Here is an 18,955-nt window from a genome sequence, read left to right as displayed (position 1 = left end):
CACCAACTTGAGGTAATAATGGATAAATTTTATGAAGTTCAACCACGTTATCTACAACAATCCACCATGTTTGCCAAGATTTCAGTTGTTGTGTCAGCAATAATTGAAAATCTTTAATTTTGTCTTCGCTGCTTTTTGCTTTTTTCAGAATATTTTCAATGACAGTTTTATCATTGCTTAATCGTTTACAAAGTTCAGCATAAGTTTTCAAAAGAGAGTCGATATCTTTTCCTTCGAGTGTCATCACAAATGTTGTATTCTTTTGCCAGTCAAACGAGTTATACATTTCTTCACAAATTTGTCTAGCTAATTGAGATTTACCACTGCCAGGATTACCAGAAATATAGTAATATGTTAGTTCATTATTGTTAGTACTGCGCAAGTTATTGAGATCTGCTGTGATTTGATTAAGCAACTCTGTACGTTTAACCACATCGTGATTTGATTTGCAAGGAAGTACTTGAAAAGAATAAAATATGTTTCGTTCACTTTTTATTTTGATAATTTCAGTGAACGAAAATCCTAAATCTTGAAATGAGTTTTCAATATCACAAACCATTGTATGAAATTCGATCAGAAACTTTTCCTTTATTTTCATGGATGAATTTGTTTCTTACATCACGAAGTTTGTCCACAGCAGCTCTAACTTTTCATAATTTTTGTTCCAATTGATTGGGTAAACAATATTGCTTTACATTGTCGTGCAATCCCACTTACTTGTGTCACCATCTTTAAGTTTTGACAATATTTTTTCATCACGAAATATGTTTGTTGATCTTTCAATGTTGAACAACTTCTGACCACTAACGTTTGTATTTTCCCATTCTCCGTGGAATTTTTTGTAATGAGTGTTCCATTCTTGGATAAAAAGATCAACAAGTTTCTTTTCAACATCTGTAAGTACTTTCTGCAGAGAGGAGTTATTAATTTCTTCCCTTGACTGCATCTAAAGATCATAAAATTATTAATATCAACATAAATTGGTTCTTTAATTAGAGTTTATAGACAACTAAAATTGTTGAAGATCAAACATAGCTACGTAATGTTACAGTTTTACTTGTACGTGTAAATGAATATCGAGGATGGCAGCTGAAAACAACGCAATTGGACATTTTAGTTTTCCTGCATTTAGGCATTTGGCTATATTTTGGTAGTGGCGTCGCTAGGATTTTGCGAGTAGGGAGAGGGGGGATTTATTACCACGTCCGTCGATAGCAAAATGGCCCTAAACACTGCTTCTACACTGGGAAATTTTTATCACAACATGAATAGTTTCAATTATTTAACTTCCCAGTTTAACCTTGGCGGATTTGTACATTTTTTGTGTTAAAACGTTACGTAGATTGATTGATTTTAATGAAATGCTTTCATTTTATAATACTTTCAGTATTTTCATGAGCCTTACTCTTAGTCATTGCTATATTTGTATTTTTGTGTCTACAAGTTTGAGTCTACGAGTATACTTGTCCACGATCTCATACAAGTTCTATGATATGGTGTAATGTGGTTCAAGACATGCATCACAATATTACTTGTTCTTCCTTGCCTGCTAGAGACTTGATATATTCTAGAATTATTGTTTTGTTCTTTTCATTTTTAAGAAATTAAAGTCTTTACCACACGGCTAACAACCTAGAAAGGGTAAATACAACGCAAACTAGTCTACACGGCTAGTAGAATGCTTCCTTTTACAGTGAAGTTTTGTGAATTCGTAATAACTACATTAATGCCATATGCTTCTTTTTCAATTTCGAATGATGCATACGAACTCTTATCAAATTGAAATGGAGGCACTTGGGGGCACAGCTAATTTTAGGGGCGTGCCCTTTCCAAACCCCAATTTAGCGACGCCACTGCATGTTGGAATGAAAATGGAGGTACTGAGTTATATTATCATTTAGGAAGGTGTTTAACAATTTGTCTAACTGACACACAAAATGAGTTACGCTTTTGCAGAGTTGGTCCAATGTCTGGACGACAGAAGTTTGTCTCTTGTGATTCGGGAGGCGAAAGACAATGGACGGAGAGCTTTAGAAATCCTCAGACATCACTATTAAGGCAAAGGAAAACCTCGCATCATCGCTCTTTATACGGAACTTACTTCGCTGTAGAAAAGTGACGACGACACTGTCAAAGATTATATATTGCGAACGGAACGATCGGCAACAGTCTTAAGAGAAGCAGAGGAGATAATAAGTGATGCACTACACATTGCAATGGTTTTAAAGGGTCTGAAAAGTACGTACGACGTCTTTGCTACCGTAACAGTTCAAAGTGAAAGACAAATGACATCTACGGAATTTAAAAACTCGTTACGAAGTCATGAAGAAAATATCAAACCATTGTCACCAAAAACTGAGGTAGGTGACAACGTTATGTATGTGAAACCACTTGAATAAATAGACTACACCAGATCTCAGCGGTTTGGGAATTTTGTCCTTAAAGGGGAAGAAAGAAGAGATACGTTGGGAAGGGCGCAAAACAAATTTAATAGATATATGTGGGAAGGCTGCAGCACAAAGGCTATAGATTTGTGTACGAATTTGAAGGGTATATGCCGGTGAAGGAAACAAAATAGCTGGGCATTTTGTGAGCAGTCACAAGTGTTTTTAGAGACAAGGTGTTGATAAAAAACCGTTTTGGTGAGTGACTTTCTGGTAAATTCGAGTTGTGTATGAAAATTTTCGTATTAGAACAAAGTTGAAAGATGCGGTGACCACACGTCATACACACCAGATTTTCAGACACTGGGGATATACAGACAATCAAGTTTAGCTGCGTTATCAAGCATCTTTGCTCACATTAACGCAACTGGAAACACCCCAACTTAGAACAGACTTGAAATAATCTCCTCTTCTAACGATTCTTATGAACTCTCCATTCACGAAAGTTTAATCAAATAACAAGCCTTTGCCATAACGTGCAAGAAAACTCCATTCCATAAATCTTTTAATTTCTTTTATTTTACTTCCCAACTTCATTATCATATAATCCATTTGACACCGCCTCCTTCAGTAGTAATTTAACACCTTTTGTAAATATAATGTATCTTGCACACATCCTATTTTATTTGTCTGAAGTTGAAATGAGTAAAGACAGAACGTTACAATAAATTCAATTTACAATATTTTTGGAAAACTATTTATATTTGGGCACTAATTTTTTATTATGATTCAAGTAAGCACTATTGCTAATGCGCATTTAATACCACGACAAGTTTTTAAAATAGACATGTTTTGACATCTCATGATGCCATCTTCAGTATGAGTGAAATAATAAAGTACAAGGGTTATATAAAGTAATATGATACATAAATGCAACAATAAGGAAATAAGATAAATTGGAGCGTCGAACGTATTAAATTCAATATAATATTTGGTTTATAATACGCGGACATACTTCAATATTTGATTTATGTATCATATTGTTCACCATCACTTTCACTCATAATGAAGATGGCATCATGAGATGTCGAAACATCTATTTTAAAAACTTGTCGTGTATATTAAATGCTCATTAGCAATAGTGCTTTACAGAAATTACCCATGAATATCTTATTTCTCACTACCTCAGTGACCATGCACTGATTATCGATGTAGAACATTACTATTATATAGTAGAAATTTATTTCTTTTTATTATTATATAAAGATATATGAAAGTTAACAAGTGCATTTTGCAAACTTGATTCGAGCTAGTTCAAATCTCACCAAAATCAACAAATTTATCTTTATAAAACATTTACATACTGTATAACTTGCCCAAGTAGAATATTTTGAAAAACAAAATAATGATAAAAATGAAACATTAAATGCATTAAATCAAAACACCTTTTGACTGCATCATTTGCATCATTGAACTCAAATACATTGCATGATTTTATCCTTCACCATTTTATTGAAGACTGATGGTGTGATCTTTGAGTCTCTTGATGCTCTATTTATTGGACGAAGGAAAAAGCTGGGCAGAGTCTTGGAAAACCTCTACTTGGACAACTGATGTTCTATAATCAGACACATGTTGATCAATTTGTTGCCAATTATACCACACCTACATCAAACAAGGTCAATGTAGCTTTAATATACTTTGTTATTCTAATGAAAATTCAGGCATGGAAGTTACAGTGCTTTGAATATATTTGATTTTTTTACATTCTCTACCACATAGTTTTTATTTTCAATAAATTGGTGCCATGGGCTTTAGGAAATAAAGCTCTTGTATACTTTTTTGTTTGTTATTGATACTTATAGGAGTGTCATGGTTTTCTTGCTGGGAATGCTGTTCGATCAATGAATCGCTACAGAGCTCTTGATGAAACAGCAATCTTTGGGCGAGGCTGTCGACATGAGTTTTCTAAAAAATTCTTAAATTTGAAACAAGGAGAGAGGTCTGTTACACACATTTTTCTCTATTTTTACCTAAATGTTCTTGGTTTGAAAGAGGTGGTTAGGATGCATGCATTTGCTGGTGTAAATTTATTTTTTTCAGTTGGTTTGCTACTTTCAATGCTTTGTGCAAGTGCTGAAGCTTTTTGCATACATGTGGTTGCATTATTTAAAAATATATTCTACATATTTTATAGATTGAGCTATGCAGTTTATGTTCTCCAAGAATTAGAGAAAGATAATATTGATAATCCTGCACTCAAAATAAACATATTGTATGATGTTGCATGCATGTTGGTGAAACACTTACAGGTAATATTCAATTGACAATAGTTGCTTTGTTACCTGTTTCCTTTGTCAATAACTTCCCCTCAACACCTTTTTTCTTTGAAAAGACAGTCTTTCACATGTTTTTCTTCATTTTGTTTTTTACAAAAAGAATTTGGAGAATCCGATTGTTGACATTTTTCAATTTTCAATTCCAATTTTTCATTGCTATGGACATGTTGGACGATGCGAAGTTAGTTTTTATTGTTTTTATTTTTCATACGTATTAACAGATGGTGATACCTATGCTATCATAACTAATGGTATTGTAGATGATAAAATGATAAAAATTCAATAATTGTTTACTAAATCTTTCTTGTAAAAGGTTAAATTTAGTCCCCGTCGTAAAGAAGGATTTGGCCTAACTGACGGTGAGATGTTGGAGAGATTGTGAGCTTACATTCGCAAATTTAGCAGAATGACTAAAGAAATGCGTCCAAATCACAGAGTTGATGTACTCAGTGATGCTCTTTTACATTATGGAAAGAAAACGGAGATTAATTTAGGTATAGCTGTTGAACCGCATGTTGACGTTTGTTCTCAGTATAGGACTGGTCTCGGGGCTAAGCTGGGAAGGAAAACGGATCGAATGCTTCGTGGCTTAATTGCATCAGATTACACAACCAATGATAACATCTTCTCCATTGATGTTCGTATAACCCAGAGAAAACCAATCAAACATATTAAAATAAAGAAGGGATACAATTATGGCAAATGCAACTGTATAGAAATTATAACTAATAGTATCCCAAGAGTATCCTTTAAACGTTGTGGATCACCAAATGTATTTGTACCATCCATAATGTTGTCTAATATTATGTCGCTGGCCCCAAAAATCGATGAACTACATGCGTACATTGCCAGTTCAAGTGTGGATATTCTATGCATCGTGGAAACTTGGTTGCAAAGTCATATTGATGATAACATTGTTTCGCTACCTGGATACAATTTAATTAGACGCGATAGACGTGAACGCATTCATGGTGGTGTTTGCGTCTATATTAAAAATACAATTAACTTTAGTATCCAGCAAGACCTTTTAACAAATGAGTTCGAAGCATTATGGCTAGATCTTAGACTGACCCGCTTACCAAGAGGCGTGTCCAATATTATTTTATGTAATTTGTACCACCCACCGGGGGCGAATGATGAGGCTATGATCAATTATCTTTTTGAATCACTACAAACAGTTGAAACAAAATTTCCAAACTGTGGGATAATTATCTCGGGCGATTTTAACAAATTGAACGTTCGTCTGTTAAAGAATAGTTTCCAACTGCGTCAGATCGTAAACTTCCCTACTCGTGGCAATAATAAGCTCGATTTGATTTTAACAAATTTGAAAGAATTCTACGGTTCTCCAATTAAACGTCCACCCTTTGGACTATCCGATCATGTTACCGTAGAAGTGCAACCACTAAAAAGATCTGAAAACTCTGGGACAAAAGTAGTGGTAATGTCAAGGGATTTGCGACCATCCAAACGTTCGGCCTTTGGTAAATATTTAGAAGAGGTTAATGTCGAACAGTGGGTAGGAAGAAATAGTGACGACAAAATGAAAAATAGTGATGACAAAATGAAAATGTTAGAGCTCATCATTAACTTTGGTCTTGATTTCCTACTCCCCACAAAAAAGAAGGTGCTGATCAATAATGAGCCTCCTTGGATGACCAAATCGCTAAAACAACTGATCCGCCGAAGGGAAAAAGCTTTTGCACAAAAAGACCTTGACTCCTTCAAGAAATTAAGAAACCAAGTAAACCGAGAAAGAAAATCTTGTCGGAAACGTTTTTACCAAAACAAAGTAGAGCATTTAAAATCGTGCTCATCTGCAAGTTGGTGGAAGGAAATCAAAAAGTTAAGTGGTATTTCACCGTCGGTTTCTTCACAGGAAGATATGATGTCAACGTTGCAAAATATTGATAATGCACTAACACCCTCTGATCACTTTCCTGAGCAACTTGCAAACATGATCAACGAATCCTTTCTAACACCCATGAAAGATTTTAACCCACTGCCCCAACAGTTATGCTTTGATAATGAGAATGATGATTTCCCGAGGTTATTACCTGTCACTGAGTTTACTGCTTTCAAGATGTTGTCAGCTCTTAACGCAAGGAAAGCAATTGGCCCAGACGGTATTCCCGCCTGGGTTCTAAAAGAGAATGCTGATTTATTGGCCTCTCCCGTGGCAGATATTATAAACAGCTCCTTTAAAGAGGCCCGGTTACCATAATCATGGAAAAAAGCAAATATTATACCGATTCCAAAGCAGAAACCTGTACGAGATATTAATAAACACTTAAGACCTATATCACTTACTGCGATTGTATCAAAAGTAGCCGAGGAGTTTGTTGTGGAAAATTATGTCAAGCCAGCTGTACTTAAGAAGATAGACTCTAATCAGTATGGGGCAATTCCAAATTCAAGCACAACTATAGCTTTACTTAGTATGTTACAGTCGTGGAATAAAGCAACTGATGGTAACGGGGCGGCCGTTCGTGTGTTGTTATTGGATTTCAAGAAAGCTTTTGATCTGATTGATCATAACCTATTGGTTGAAAAACTACGTTTATTTGATATACCGAAATGGGTTCTACACTGGATTATGGATTTCCTCTCCTTCAGGAAACAAAGAGTAAAGCTGAAATTCGATTGCTTTTCAGAGTGGGAACTCGTACCTGCAGGCGTTCCGCAGGGCACAAAATTGGGGCCTTGGCTATTTTTGATAATGATTAACGATCTCAAGTTACCAAATAATAAAATGTGGAAATTCGTGGACGATACCACTGTTAGTGAAGTAATTGAGAAAGATCAAACAAGTAACTTACAAAACCAAATGGACACATTAGCGAACAGCATCTCGCGTGATAAGTTCCAGTTAAATGAAACCAAATGTAAAGAGATGCGAATATATTTTGGATCTAATACCAATGACCTTCAACCAATTACCATCAATAACATTACACTGGATACTGTCCAACACGCGAAAGTTTTGGGATTGGTTATAGCCAGTAACCTTAAGTGGAACATCCACGTAAATGAAATAATTAAGAAATGCCGTAAACGCCTCTATTATCTTATTCAACTAAAACGAGCAAATATCGAAGTCAAGGAATTGCTCCAATTTTACAAAACGTGTATAAGACCTGTCTTGGAGTATGCTTGCCCAGTCTTCCACAATAGTCTGACATTGTATCTGTCAGATAACCTAGAGTCAGTCCAAAAGCGAGCATTAAAAATAATCCTGCCTCATCAAGAATATGAAAACGCTCTGCAGTTTACTAATTTACAACGCCTTAGCGAAAGGAGGAATGATATAACAACAGCTTTGTTTCAGAAGATAGTAGCAGATTCCTCACATAAGCTTCATGACCTTTTGCCTCCTCGTTTAGAACGTTCAACTATGGAACTTAGGACTCAATCTTCATTCAATACTAATTTTAATACCAAACGTTTTAGAAATAGTTTTATAACTTTTAACTCATTAAAGATGTAATTTAGTTAATTTATTTATGCATGTATTATATGTAATCTTAAACGTATTTCAGCAATATGGCTGCCAGTTTTTAAGAAATAAATCATCTATCTATCTATCTATCTAGCTAGTTTTTCTTTCTTTGTTTGAACATATACATAGCTAACATGTCATCATATTATGTAATAGCAGGTATGAATTAAATTTTGTTTTTTTAGGCAATTTGCTGGTGGCAAGGATGAAGCGAGCTGTTGACGTGGAAGAAACTGCAAAATCAGAAATTGAAAAGTTATGCAGGTGCTTTCCGTGTGAGTATATGTTTGTATTTGCTGTGTGATTATATTTGACTCCGATTTGGATATGAATTATTTACGACTCACATGAAAGCAGTAAATTTTCTTTTTTTCATTATCTAAAGCTCACAGCACTTCAATAGATGATATTCGTGAGTAGATGAAGGACGAATCGACTTTTTTTGGTCGTGAAGTTGAGACTGGTTAGTAATTGAGAAACAATGGCTTGTAGCTAAGGAACAGATTTGACACATAATTATTGATGCTCATTATGTGGAAATGTTTTACCCAAAGAAAACTTTTTTTAACAAATATACGTAAATCTTGAACAACTTACAGAAGAAGAAGATTGGAAATGCAAGTACGTTATATACCTGGACTTGTACGCTGATCTTTACCATCGATGGAATGGTTGCACTGATCCAAGTGAACTGACTGTTCCATTTAATCAGATGAAAAAGTATGTTCGAAAAGTTCAACATGTTTCTAGAGATATTAAAGTCATAGACAGTGTGAATTTAGAAAAATGAAGTGGGAAAATTTTGAAGCTATGAATGTACGTCGTAACATTGTGAATAATAAATTGGAAGATCGAATAAAAAATTATTTCTTGTTTTTATACGTACGTACAAGTAGAGATGTATATGCAACTTGCAAGTGCTTATCTGACCGTGTTTTATATTTGTAATGATTTGGTATTTACTGTTTAGAATGGACGAGCAGTTGAAGATCATGGAAAGGGAAAACTCAATTTCTGCACGCAGGCAAAATACTGACTCAGAGTACGAAAATGTATAGGCTTGGTAATGTTTTATGTTTATATCAATTGTTACCCATTAAGATTTGCTGGGGAAGTTGAGAAAGCAAAGGATAGCAAGGGATTGACTGTGTTTGAAGCTACAAAACAGCCGGCGGGAGATAAGAGTAAGAGAGAGGATAGGGGAGATCCTGGTGTGATTGATGGATACAAGGGTACGATTACTACAATAATCATAACTTTTGGAAGGTTGTCCTAATATCTCTTATTCTCTGTTATCCTATAGGACCATGGAGTAAGTTTGTTGATGAAGAAACTATTGCTAAACCATCTGACGTATTTCAATTACCCAAATAAAGAGTTTTATAAAGACATTTTTCAACTCAAACAATTATTTTTCTGGCATTTTACCTTGGTAAATAGAGGAAGAGTCAACAATACTTGAGGAGTATGAATTATCGAAGAAAAACAAATCAAAGAAAGATGATATGAAACCTTCAGAAGAGAAATCCACATTACACAGTAAGTTAAAATTTTCATACTTTCTTGTAGTTTCCTAAACTTTACCAAAGGTAATTATTTTTCAGTTAAAGATGCATATGACTATCAAGGAAGATCATATCTTCACATTCCACAAGATCTTGGCATTAATCTCAAGTCAGATACTCCTTCAGAACGTTGCTTTCTACCAAAACAACATATTCATACGTGGTATGTAAACAATTCTCCATTTAGTTCATTTATTCAAAATCAAAAAATTGAAGTTAAAATACCAGAAATGACTTTAAACACGCTATTGAATTTTAGTTATTCTTGTATTTGTTTGTTTTCTGTTACTTTACTGTAAAACAAAAACGGAAGAAATATGAAAGTTTACTTACTAAAATGTAATTAGAAACGCCATGGAACGTCTGACTTCGAGTCATCAATGTGCTTTAAATTTTGTAGATTTTAAGGAAAACACGCAATAATTGAATTAAGTTTAAAGACAGTTTATGATATAATTCTTGATGGTATTGAGGAAGTTCAATTATACATTACAGTATTCATTAGAGAAAGCGTCTCATGCAAATATAAACTTAAAATATGAGCGTTTTTTTAATATGATGCTTCTGTTTGAGTCAAGACGTTTAGGTGATCATTTGATATGTTTATAAAATCATATTTATCAGTGTATATTTATTATAAAGTAATGATTTGTTCTAGTACTACGTACGTATGTTTGTAGATACTGTATTGGACTAGCACTTGTTTTAAGAAACACGGCTAACCTGACATTTACTGATCATTCGACTCTGAAAATGACTACTGCAAAGGTTGTCGAAACGTCATTCAACATCAACACCAACAGTCCTTCACAGGACTCTACTAACCTCGACAAAAACGTAACGATACTTCCTGATGCAAATATTCACTTTATACAGCACTTTTTAATAACATTTAAGTATTTGTTTTCCTGTAGTTCATCCTTCTACCGTCGTGATAAAAGAAAGCAATGGATATATTCTTACTTATGTATTATTGTATTATTTTATCTTTCTCTTAGGTCTGGTCACACTAAAGGTGTTTCTGCAATAAGATTCTTTCCGAAATCTGCTCATCTTCTTCTGTCGTGTAGCATGGATTGTAAAATTAAGGTAAAAAGTCATTTTCTCTGTCTTACATGTCGTTGTTCATTTTGAGTTTGGTTGTACATCGTTGAATGTTCCTCCAACATTACTGGAGGTGGCAATTTTTAATAAATTACCATCACGACAAGCAATACATTTGAAACAATACATTTCCTTTCAGAAACTGCAAGATGATATTCATGTAAGCGCCAACGGCTCTGTTTTTAAAAAATCTAACATAAGACGAGGAATTTTACCCAGGTAATGTGGGATATTTTACATTCATTTGGTTACAGGTCACATTTTTATTGATTCAAAAGATTGTTGAAAAAATAACGTTTGCGTTTTGTTGTATATTTTGCAATGTACATAGCGTTCCGTCTTAAGTCTTTACTCTCCTAAATGGTCTGGATATCTTTGGCTATTATATGTTCAACAAATTTGATTTATTTTAGAATGTTATAGGAGATATTACACACACGTATTATGGTAAAGAAAGCTATGAAAGATTGTAAAGATGATAAAGTAAGTTGGTTTTATTAAACCTTTGTTTTTGAAGCGATTTTTGATGTTTCTATAAGATCCATTAGCTAAAACGTCATTGAGTTTTCATCATTTTCAAAAAAGATGCCTTTGCACTCTTCGTTTGTTTTCTTGAATCATTCAATATCATAAATAATTTACATTTTAGACTCTTCTTCAACTTCTTGATGCTCGACAACTTGCTTTAAAGTTGATTGCAAATGTCACTTATGGTTACACATCAGCAAACTTCTCAGTTGGAATGCAGTGTGTTGAGGTAACTTTGATCTTGTCATGATAGAAATTTAAACAAACGATAGCTCTCCCCATTCCATCTAAACAGACCGTGGGCCGTAAACTTTGTATTAATTGATCTTATGTATATTATATATATTATATAATATAGATAAGATCAATTAACGAAACCGTCTACAAAAGAATCCGACCCAACGACTCCTCCACCGCCAAATTCTATGGACTACCAAAGATTCACAAAGAAAACAACCCGCTACGACCAATTGTATCTCTTCCTGGATTTCCCACGTATGAGCTATCAAAATATCTTTCTAATATTCTGCACCCACTAGTCAAATCATCACATCATACTATCAAAAATGCCACAACTTTCCTCACCAATATTAAAAATGTAAAACTAAAACCAGACGAAATCATGATATCTTACGATGTAGTGTCACTTTTCACATCCATACCACTAAACATAGCCAAACAAGTCACAAACGAAGTACTTGCTAACAACAACTCATGGAAAATCACAACCGAACTAGACCAAGACGATATCATCGACCTGCTCGAGCTCTGCCTCTCCACTGAATGCACCTTCCAAAATTCGTATTACCGACAAATCTCAGGAACACCAATGGGTTCTCCTTTATCCACCTTCCTTGCAGAAGCTGTTATGCAACACCTTGAAAAGCAATCAGTCACCAACAACACACACATCAGACTATGGAGAAGATTTGTTGACGACATCTTTGCTATCGTCGAAAAAGACAAAACAGAGCACATTCTACACACAATAAACAACACCACACAGAACATAACCTTCACCATGGACAAAGAACAGAACAAACAACTTACCTTCCTAGATATTTTACTTACCAGATCACATGACGGCACATAAAACACACAAGTATTCCGCAAAAATACACACACGGACCAAATACTCAACTTTAATAGCAATCACCCAACACAACACAAAATTAGTTGCATACAAACAGTCTTTAACAGGATTAAAACACACTGCAATACAGAAGAAGCCAAGAAGAATGAACGCAACTACTTATACTCTACATTCAAAAACAACAATTACCCACGAAACTTTATCAACAAAGTACTAAACAAAATACACAACAAACCACAAACTGAAAAACCTAACGAAGATACAGACGAACCAGTAAAAATAGTGACATTACCATATACGGAACATCAGAAATGACATCATAAACGGAATTACCAGATAAACATTACCAGATAAACGGAACATCAGAAATGACATCAAGACTACTCCGACCATTCAAAATAAACATCGCACACAAACCAACCCACAAACTCAAATCATACTTCACTAAACATAAAGACCGAACAACGACGTTTGACACGACCAACGCGGTCTACATGATACCATGTAAAGATTGCCCCAAACAGTACATAGGACAAACATCCAAGAAAATTGAAACAAGACTCACTGAACACAAGAATGCCATCAAACGACGCGACCCAAAATCACTACCAGCAGAACATACCTACGATACCAACCACACATTTGACTGGACAAAAACACAACTTCTTGGACGCGCACAGACAAAACACGCACGAGAATTCAAAGAGGCATGGTACAGCAAAGACAACAACACAATAAACAGACATATTGACATCCCCATCATCTATTCACAACTAAAGACAAAACCAAAACAACAAACTAATAACACAACGACTAAAATAAAACACTCAAATTTCATTAACGCAATCCATACACCCGAAACCATGACAACGCATCTTATACCATCCAATAATATCAACTCAACAACTAACCAACCAATCAGACGCTCCAAACGCCTACAAAATCTTTGTAAATAATATATTCGCACATTCTGACGAAGGCTCGAAGCACCGAGTTGAAAGCTTAATAAAAAAAAAAAATTTAAAACAAATCCAGAGAATCCTTATCATTATCATATATTATATAGGTATATTTTTGGTTCCATGTCTTGTCTTGAAAATTCATCCGCCATCTTTTTACCCAAATGCATGATGGGAAATCGCCAGTCAATCTGAGAAGCGTTCACATTTAACATAAATAACCAAAATAAGTTCCGTACACCGCCGTTTAGCCGTCGACATGCCAGGAAACTTGAACACAACTCAACTTTTACGGCATTTCGGCGGCATACTGCAGGTAACTCCTACGACTGCCTGACTCAACATTAGTGTGTCAGCGATGAGCTTTTACATTTGCCTTAAGAACAACGCAGGCATCGTCACAGGTATGCCTCAGTCATGTCTCAGTCATATGTGAACCTGGCTTTACGCAAGCAGCAAACCTTAAAAATTAAAGCGTTGGCTCATAAAAAACAAAAAGAAATGAGATGCAATTAGCAAGTCATTTTTACTTGTGTACCATGTAGAATTAAGTCACGCCTAAGAACTGACCAATCAGAAAACACACGCTTTCCGCAACTTGGGGCATATTTTAAGATCAACTCAAACTGTCAATGCGTTATTTAAATCTCTACCTTCCTACATACACGAAGAATATTTGCCGAAAGCGAAATATATCTTTCACTTTTTCGATAACATGTTCAGGTAAATGTGATTTTTGATATTCGTGTTAGGAGAGAACTCTCTCTTTGTGAAATGTAAACGACATTAATATCTTTATGCAAAATGTGTGACCTAAATATACGTCTTCTTATAAAGTTTTCGTTTTTGTTAATGTTAATTCTTTGCTTTATTTTAGACATGAACATTTTTCTGTTAATGCGATTGAGAAACATAGAACAAATGTTGGTGGTTTTAATTCACCATGATGGAGGACTTATATAAATAAAGAAATTGATTATTGACCACGATGAAAACGTATTTGGCTTTTGTTCACCATTCCCTTGAGGATGAGGTATTTACGAATTGATATTCTACTTCGTCTGAATTGCTTTATAACTGAGGAAATATTAAGATGGTATGTATCTTTTTCCTCCTTAATCGTTTTTGACAGTAATTTTACAAGACGTATATATATTGTGAGTCCACCAGTCCGTTTACATGGCAAGCTATGAATGGGAACTCAAAAGATTTTGATCTTTAGCGACGTTTCAATCTCCAGTATCTCCAAGTCAAATGCACTTTATTGGCCTTTGGCTGTTTTAAAACGTTTTCCTGAGCATTTTTCTATCTTAGATCACGATTCTTGTCTCAACAGCTGCATGTTCGAAAGACAAGTCACTTTTAACCAAAGATTTATGATGGTAAGATTTTTACAGCAACAAAATAAACTTATGAGAAAGTTATGTTTATCTGAGGTGTTTAAATTAGCTATTGTAACTTTACACAATTTCATTTTCTTTACAGATTAATAAAATTACGCCATTATCAAACGCTCAAATTTTGACATTTTTTAATGTGAAAATCTTGTGGAATGAAAACATGGAATTTATCTTTATGAAAAAAACAAATTATAAAAATCCTAATTTTCTTACTACAGTCAATATTTTCAATTTCATGCGTGTGCGACATGCACAGTTATAATAAATGGCCAATCTTGTTTCTGTGCTTGCCGTCGTCGACATGAAACTGAGGATGTTTGTCAGATAGCCTGAAAATTAGCTTGGTACGGTGGTTAATGTCGTCCATTCTTTTTCTTCCGAAACAACTTTAAATGCTTTCAGTTTGTTGGTCCAAATGTCTAAAATCTAATGAAAAAAATAGTAATTTATCTTTTTGTGAAACGACAATCCTTGCACATTATAATGTTTTTGTCTGACTTTAGTCTTTACGTCTACTTTTGTGTCTACCTTTTTGTTTCCATTAGTCTTCGTCTTTTTGTCAATCTTACGTATATCTTTTTGTATATTTTTTTGCCTTTATTTGTGTTACCTTTTTGTCTATGTTTTTGTCCACATTTGGGTCTACCTCAGTTTCTATACCTTTGCGTCTCTTTTGTTATATATTCGCTTTATAATATGAGGAGTTATATCACAGGAAGAAGAAAGTCTCACAGGAAACCCACAGGTTTCTATTCTGGGTCCTTTGTTATTTCTAATATATTTCAACGACTTGGCTAATGTGATACAATCCTTTAGTTAGGTGATGAGAACTTACATTATAAAGGAAGTTTATAAATACCTTGGCACAAAAATAGACAGTCTTAATCTGAATTCCATTTTAATAAATGCTGCGTCGTTTATGTTCAAGATAGTGCGCGAAAATGATAAAAATTGAATCCTTGAGGATCAATTTTTGCTGAATCATGGAAATTGTAAATGTCAGATAATTTCAAATATTGTCAAGGTTGAAAAATGAGACATCACCATGAAATATGTGATGGTCAGTCAACAAACCAGTAAAATCAAAGTGAAGCACCTTTCATGTTGAGTTCTAGCTAGAACCTAGAACTCTTTTTAAATATTTAAAACTACAGTTACTTATTCAGTAATTTACACACATCACCAAATAAAAGTTGAATTATCTTTTTTTGAAACACCCTGTATCAAGAACTTAGATCCCCAGACCGTGGGGGTTCCCCTTTGGATAAATGAACTTAAATGTAAGTTTCTTTCTAATTACGGTTGGGGATTTACACCTTAATTGTTGTGACAATGTTCTTTTTTTGCTTACATTTAAATGTAGTAAATCTCATTTTTAATTTATATTTGATTTTCTTGAGATCAGAGGTAACCACAACATTTTGTATTGTGATTTTGTGGTAAAATCATTTATGTAGCTGTGAGAATCACTTTCAAAGCAATGTAAAATATAAACTATAGCAAAAGCAAGACATGAATGTCATAGCAATGAAAATGACTCATTACTGTCCATATCATTAGTAAAGACACCAGTAGAAATGACTCATTTACTGTTCTTATCAGTTGTAAAGACATTAGCCAAAAATGTCTAGTGATGTCATTCACTCCTGAACATGGATACATACTTTAAAGGAGGGTGCTGCCATAGAAATATATTCCTAATATAAACTTTTTATAGTTTGTACACAATTTCTCTGATGTTCAAATAATGTTTTGGAAAGAAAATAAGAAGTTCCTTGCAAAATGAAATACTAACTGTTACACACAATGCCAGAGCTCTTCAAGATGCCCTGGGAAAAAATGGCATAGCAGATTCTTTATTTTGGGTAGGAGGCACATATTCAGATATTCATGTTCTGCCACATTAAGTTCCTCTGAAATCCATTGTTTTCAACAGATTCAGACATGCATATATGAATTTGTGCCCCCACCCCCAATTAACAAGTATCCTGTGCCACTGCTGGGATTTTATATATATTAGTAAATCTGGTAGTCTAAAATCTGGTAGTCGGACAGTTAAATGTGTCATTTTCACTTCTGTCAATGCTATGGCAATGATATCCTGCTTTTTCTTCAAGTTATTTATAACTTTTACTTTACATTGCCTTTATAGTTTAAACCATAAAAAAAGTTTTATTGAATCAATCATTAAATAAATATTTCCTCCAAAGTAAAAAAAAACCAAACATTGTCACGACAATTAAGGTGTTAGTCCTCAAATCAACTATGATTGAATCAAATAACAATAACTGCTTGTCCTTTTCAAACAACTACAATTCTCATAAATAGAAAGTATATTTTGTAAATTAGATGAATGAATAGAAATAAATATAGAAAAGACTGTATTCATACTTATATAGTAAAGCAAATCTTGTGGGCTTTTCAGCATTTCAAAAAGGGATATTACAAGATCATGGTTGCTGTAAGATCAGTATTTACTCTCATTATACAAGAAAATGACCCAACAACATTCATTTTAAGGAACTTCACAACTTCTGAAAAGCTAGATATTGCAAACTAAACTCATAAATATACTTTGATAGTTCAATACAAGTTTTTTAATAAAAACTGTTCCAGTAAATAAATGACAGTTGAAAACTTGAAAATACAAATGTTTGAATAGTGTCAATAATATATTTATACCTTTTATAAATATACAACTGTTGTTATTTGAACCTTTGTTAAAAGAAATCTACAATACAACTGTTTCTAATCAGCTTTAGTATAAAGAAGACATACATAAAATGAAAAGAGAAATTGATTTTCTTCTTCATTGAAAATGAGCTACAAATTCATTTCGTCTTTTTCTATCTCCATGTACGTTTTCAAAAAACAGGAGTATTTTAGCTTCTAGAAAATAAAAGATAAACCGAAGTCCAAATGCTTCAGTTTCAATATCTATAGTTTGTTTATAACCAAATGAAGATTGTTGTATATTATTGCAGTACATGTTTAGGTCCAAATGTTTTCGTTTCAATTTTCATCGCTCGTTCATAAAAATCTTTTGCTTTTTCGTACTCTCCCATTTCTTTGTAAACAAAACCCAGATTGCTGTACATTGCCGCAATATTAACATGGTCAGGTCCAAACGCTTTCGTTTGAATTTCTATCGCTCGTTCATAAAAATCTTTTGCTTTTTCGTACTCTCCCATTTTTTTGTAAACCAAACCCAGATTGTTGTACTTTATCGCAATATTGACATGGCCAGGACCAAATGTTTTCGTTTCAATTTCTATCGCTCGTTCATAAAAATCTTTTGCTTTTTCGTACTCTCCCATATTATAGTAAACCGAACCCAGATTGTTGTACGTTGTCGCAATATTAACATGGTCAGGTCCAAATGCTTTTGTTTGAATTTTCATCGCTCGTTCATAAAATCTTTTGCTTTTTCGTACTCTCCCATTTTACTGTAAACCAAACCCAGATTGTTGTACGTTGTCGCAATATTAACATGGTCAGGTCCAAATGCTTTTGTTTTAATTTTATCGCTCGTTCATAAAATCTTTTGCTTTTCGTACTCTCCCATATCATTGTAAACCGAACCCAGATTGTTGTACGTTGTCGCAATATTAACATGGTCAGGTCCAAATGTTTTCGTTTCAATTTCTATCGCTCGTTCATAAAATCTTTTGCTTTTCGTACTCTCCCATATCATTGTAAACCGAACCCAGATTGTTGTACGTTGTCGCAATATTAACATGGTCAGGTCCAAATGCTTTTGTTTCAATTTCAATCGCTCGTTCATAAAATCTTTTGCTTTTCGTACTCTCCCATATCATTGTAAACTGAACCCAGATTGTTGTACGTTGTCGCAATATTAACATGGTCAGGTCCAAATGTTTTCGTTTCAATTTCTATCGCTCGTTCATAAAAATCTTTTGCTTTTCGTACTCTCCCATATCTTTGTAAACCGAACCCAGATTGTTGTACGTTGTCGCAATATTAACATGGTCAGGTCCAAATGTTTTGTTTTAATTTTATCGCTCGTTCATAAAATCTTTTGCTTTTTCGTACTCTCCCATATCATTGTAAACCGAACCCAGAT

The 18,955-nt window shown here is 34.0% G+C and overlaps 4 protein-coding genes and 3 long non-coding RNA genes across 10 annotated transcripts in view; 5 read left to right on the top strand and 2 right to left on the bottom strand.

Annotated features, from left to right (window-relative positions):
* Positions 1 to 4,179, top strand: part of LOC124442056 — a 47,028-nt gene extending 42,849 nt beyond the window's left edge. The window contains exon 6 of the mRNA XM_046992579.1: positions 3,903 to 4,179. The gene's annotated coding sequence lies outside the window, so the exon portion shown is untranslated. The remainder of the gene's footprint in view (positions 1 to 3,902) is intronic.
* The window catches only part of LOC124440940, a 121,004-nt gene that overhangs the window by 61,433 nt on the left and 40,616 nt on the right, over positions 1 to 18,955 (bottom strand). The gene's annotated exons all lie outside the window — the stretch shown is intronic.
* Positions 1 to 18,955, top strand: part of LOC124442041 (DNA polymerase zeta catalytic subunit-like) — a 72,443-nt gene that overhangs the window by 36,358 nt on the left and 17,130 nt on the right. The gene's annotated exons all lie outside the window — the stretch shown is intronic.
* The window catches only part of LOC124442127, a 26,458-nt gene continuing 8,274 nt past the window's right edge, over positions 772 to 18,955 (bottom strand). Inside the window, exon 2 of the long non-coding RNA XR_006947142.1 lies at positions 772 to 946. This is a non-coding gene — a long non-coding RNA (uncharacterized LOC124442127). The remainder of the gene's footprint in view (positions 947 to 18,955) is intronic.
* Positions 6,163 to 18,955, top strand: part of LOC124442072 (pre-mRNA-processing factor 17-like) — a 27,376-nt gene continuing 14,583 nt past the window's right edge. The window contains exons 1-2 of one of the 2 annotated variants that reach the window (XM_046992607.1): positions 6,163 to 6,164; positions 8,321 to 8,497. The gene's annotated coding sequence lies outside the window, so the exon portion shown is untranslated. Of the gene's footprint in view, positions 6,165 to 8,320; positions 8,498 to 18,955 lie in introns of those variants that run through there. The other variant, XR_006947089.1, reaches the window with a different exon arrangement.
* On the top strand, positions 10,194 to 11,075 carry LOC124442144. Its single transcript, XR_006947159.1, has 3 exons — positions 10,194 to 10,252; positions 10,786 to 10,964; positions 11,031 to 11,075. It is a non-coding gene; the product is annotated as an uncharacterized LOC124442144 (long non-coding RNA).
* Positions 14,033 to 15,083, top strand: LOC124442100. The gene is made up of 4 exons (XR_006947116.1): positions 14,033 to 14,194; positions 14,349 to 14,567; positions 14,786 to 14,853; positions 14,957 to 15,083. It is a non-coding gene; the product is annotated as an uncharacterized LOC124442100 (long non-coding RNA).

Source organism: Xenia sp. Carnegie-2017, unplaced genomic scaffold (genome assembly GCF_021976095.1).
Source record: "Xenia sp. Carnegie-2017 unplaced genomic scaffold, XeniaSp_v1 HiC_scaffold_20, whole genome shotgun sequence".
NCBI classification, from domain to species: Eukaryota; Metazoa; Cnidaria; class Anthozoa; order Malacalcyonacea; family Xeniidae; genus Xenia; species Xenia sp. Carnegie-2017.
The sequence above is the reverse complement of the archived record's forward strand: the minus strand, read 5'-3'. Positions and strand labels throughout refer to the sequence as shown.